We start from the raw sequence: 4,522 nt of genomic DNA, 5'->3' as shown, positions 1-4,522 counted from the left end.
ACACATACATATGTATGATGAATGTGTATATTGTATGTGTGTGTATGTGGTAAGTAAGTGTACATGAATGTTTGTATATTATTATTAGATCAATGGATATCTCCTGTTGTTAATGGAAACAGACCACCTCCTATTGATTCCTTCACTCTAACACCAGTTACTAATAACACTGCAGTAATGTTCGGAGGCTCTACTGATAATGCATACAGTAATAAACTGTATATGATAAGTTTCACTAAGACATCAGTGGTGAGTTAATACTGTAGGATGGGTTTTGATTGTGAGAAAATTTTGAATTGATTATTTATATATTTATTTTATTACATTGATGTTGTTATTCTCTCAGGATATATTAGAAGTACCTAATCCTGGAGGATCAGTACAATGGCCTAAACGAAGATATGGTCATTCCAGTGTACTGATTACCACTAGTTTAGGACCACACTTACTAGTGGTGGGTGGATTACTTGCCTATGATGTATGGTTACTGGACATTAACAAAAGAAAATGGAAAGAACTGGTAAGCATTATATTATGATGCTTGATAATGAAACATAAAGTGATTAACTAAATTTGTAACTCATGAGGTTTGTAATGTACATGTAAATATTATGATACTCAGTGAAAACTACTGATGAATAATGCTGGTATTCAGTATGTGTGTGTGTGTCTGTTTTTAGTGTGAATGTGTGTTTGTGTGTTTTTGTGTTTTGTGTTTGTTTCTTTACCTGAATATACATGTGTCTGTGTGTGTGTAAAGATGGATTGACAATTGATAGAGTGTCAATGCTGGAATTAAAATAAATTGTATTTTATATACATTGTGTACATTGTGTATGTACATACATGTATTTGTGTGTATGTGTGCATATGTTTTAATATGTGTATGTGTGTACTAACACATACATCATGTGTACATGTAACATGTACATGTGTGTGTATGTGTGTGAGCAATTATGCATGCTTTACATGTAGCTTTATATGTGTATGCATGTATAGATGTACATGTATGTGTGTTAGTGTGTCATTAGTATGTGTATGTGTATGTGTGTACATGCAGACACTTAGTAAGTTCTTAATCGAGGACTCACATGATATAATAACAGACTCAGTTGTGTATACTTGTCTATTAATATATTGTGTATTATTAATTTTATTATGTGATCTTTGTGTTACATAAAACACACTGTGCAGACTATAAAACTGTGAGTTAGTTATTGTGTTTATTAACCAGATATCAAATCAATTAATATGTCACACACAAATTAATTATTATCATTTTAATTTTTTAGATTAATCTACCAGTCAATGTCACTAGGAGATTTTATCATTCTCTCTCAGTGTGGAGTGTGACCCCAACTACTAACTGGATAATTGAGTTTGGAGGATACACATCATGCACTGATACAGCAGTTATTGAACTCAGTAAGTACATGTAGACAGTAGTAGATACAATGTGTATTGAATATGTAATGATAATTAGTAATGATAATAATGCAATAAAGTAAGTAATTCTTATGATGAATATTTAATGAGAGCATTTGACGTATACCTATGATACTAATTATTACCAATTGATTCCTGCTATGTACAATAGTGAAATATAATGACTGCAGATACAGAAACACTGATATTAATAGGAGCTAGAGTAAATGAAATATTATTATCAGTGTATTTATATACAATAATATGTTCATGTGGTTAAAGCCTGGGTTATACTCGGCACAAAACGCAACACAAATGAACGCAAAATTGAAATTTGATCAATTTTGCGTCAATTTCAAAGCGTTTTTACGTCAAAAGGTCAAATCGCCCACACACTTTTGACTGTTTCATTGAATGTAAACCTAGCTTTAACTGTGTAAACTAACAGAAGTCACACATACAATGATTAAACATGAATCGATCAATAATAAGGTTACCATACTAACTAACTGTAATTAATTTGTGTATTTCTTATTCTCCACTATTTTGTTACTGTATAGAATATACTAGTGATAATGATTGGTCTACTAGTGTAATACCTCTGGACCAGTATCAAGATCAACTAAGAAGAAGGATACTGAGTGATTGGGAGAATTTAGGATTAAGCAAAGAGGTTCAATTACTCAGAGGACACCTACAAGAAAGAGAGAGAGAGTTCTATCAGAAACAGGAGCAGATACAGCAAGATCGAGAGAAAGAGCAACAACTGCTTCTTCAAGAAAAGGCAACACTTAGTCAGCAACTTGATGATGCTACCACTCTCCTTGAGCAAGCAGAAAAGGATAAATCAACTGTTGAATTAGGTACTATTGTGTTGTACTGTTGTTTATGTGTACATTGTTTACATTATGATACTAGTGGATTAGACAATGTTGAGTATGAAAATAGTATATCCTGTACTCAATATAGGTCAAATTGTCCATGCATTAGAAATAATGAGATTGATGTAGAGTGAGCTCTGTTTGCCATATATGGTATCATTAGCAATAATCATAGTACATGTATTTATGGGCTACTGTATATACATGCATTGCAAATGTGTATAAGCAACAAATATTATTTTAATAGAATATTATAAGAAGCTCAAAATTAAAGATGCTCAATTATTGGAAGAGAAGACACAAGTAGAGAAGAAGAAACAGATTATTACTGGTTAGTGTATCATCAGTACATAATATTAGATGAGAGAATATTCTATTAATGTATAGAAGATTATGAGAAACTGAAACTCAAAATTGCCGAACAATTGGAAGAGAAGGAGGAACAATATCTCAAGGAGAAACAGATCATTATTGGTTAGTTAACTATACACACGGCATGTATTAGATGAGAGAATATGTTTATTGTGTAGACGACAATCAAAATCTCATTTCTGAAAAAGACAAAGTTATAGCCAAACTGACATCACAAGTAGAGGAACAATCACAGAATGAGAAACAGATCATTACTGGTTAGTGTATCATCATCAATCAATAATAATTATTAATATTCTATTAATTTATAGACCTTAAAGAAAAGGAGTTGTACATAGCCAAACTAGTGAAGGAAAGACAAGAGAGGGTCCTCAAGCAACCTATCAAAGAGACTAGTTCCATTGGACTACAATTTAATTACCTGATCCCTTCAATGGGTAAATTATTCATGTACATGTACACATGTGAATGATTGTGTGTATACTATACTGGTATTAGATATGATGTGTCTGTATTGTTTCAGATTCACTAGACTCTAGTGTCATTATAGCTGGACAGAAGCTCTTTATCCTACAAGGAGACAGGTCTCACTCACTCCAGTGGGAGAAATATGGATTCAGATTAAAGTGTCCTCAAGGAGCAGTGTCCAAGGATACTGAAGTAGCTGTTACTGCACTAGCTGGTGGTAATTTCAAGGTACCCAAAGGCACTGTGCTAGTGAGTGCAGTATATGCAATATCAGTATCTAAGGGACTATCCAAACCACTGGTAATAGAGCTACAACATTGTGTGGATCTAAGGAAGACTAGTCAGACTGGTTGCCTCAAGTTTGTGAGAGCTCCACTGAAGCCTCCTTACCAGTTCAGTATAGTTGAAGGAGGATGTTTTAGAGTTGGTAAAAGATACGGATCAATAAAGCGTGAGCAGTTCAGTTGTATGGGTATTGTAGCTGAGATGAGTAATGGAGACACACCTAGTGACAGTGAGAGTGAGGAAGGTTATGAGACACCATCTGAAGGTAGGAAATAGTGTTTTATTATTAATAATATACAATAATAGGATCAACTGATGACACACATAATGATAGTGGTAATGGAGCAGGAGAGACTAGTGAGAGAACTGCCTCACCAATAAATACTGGACTATCTCAAGGTATGTGTGACTGTAATTGTGTTGTATAAAGTTTAATTTTCATAATAGAATCAGTAACTGATGACTCTAATCAAAAAGTACAAAAAGTAGAGTCTACTTCTGGTATGTATACATTGTATAATTTATTAAGTACATTCATAATGAGGTTTTGTATTATTAGGTGCATCTAATGTTAGCAATGAATCAACTGAAGATGAAGTGAAACAAAAACCAAATGAAGAGAAAGGTATTATGTCACAGTTATTATGTTTTAATTTATAATTCTTATACAGGAGTCACTCTACTGTACACTGGAATGATGTATCATGAAAAGAAAGAAGTTAATCAATGGATGACTACATTTTCTGTTGTTAGAGATTTAGAAGTCCTTCAGCAAGTATGTAATATAATTTGTGAAGAATGTCATTTATCTGAATTTTAGTATTTAGTTAATGAACATCCTGAAGCTGAAAAAGATGGTCCAATTGTTTCATTCAAGTACAATCAACCTGATAGTATCCTTCAGTTGTGTCTGCAAGATACTCCATCACTTGAATCAGGATGGACTGTACATCCTGACCAATCCCCAATGCAAGTATGTACAGTGTACATGTGTATAATACACAGTATGACTGTTACCTATTATTATAGATACGTCAATGTGTAGTGGACAAGTTTATAGACAATCCTATGTGTTCCAGTATCCATATATC

General features: G+C 33.1%; 1 long non-coding RNA gene across 1 annotated transcript; it reads left to right on the top strand.

The window, feature by feature from the left end:
• Positions 1–1,962: 1,962 nt before the first annotated feature.
• Positions 1,963–2,729, top strand: LOC109589904 (uncharacterized). The gene is made up of 3 exons (XR_002189005.1): positions 1,963–2,288; positions 2,554–2,637; positions 2,694–2,729. It is a non-coding gene; the product is annotated as an uncharacterized LOC109589904 (long non-coding RNA).
• Positions 2,730–4,522: the final 1,793 nt, after the last annotated feature.

Source organism: Amphimedon queenslandica, unplaced genomic scaffold, assembly GCF_000090795.2.
Source record: "Amphimedon queenslandica unplaced genomic scaffold, v1.1 AMPQUscaffold_10746, whole genome shotgun sequence".
Lineage (NCBI taxonomy): Eukaryota > Metazoa > Porifera > Demospongiae > Haplosclerida > Niphatidae > Amphimedon > Amphimedon queenslandica.
This window is presented reverse-complemented; position numbering and strand designations above follow the sequence as displayed.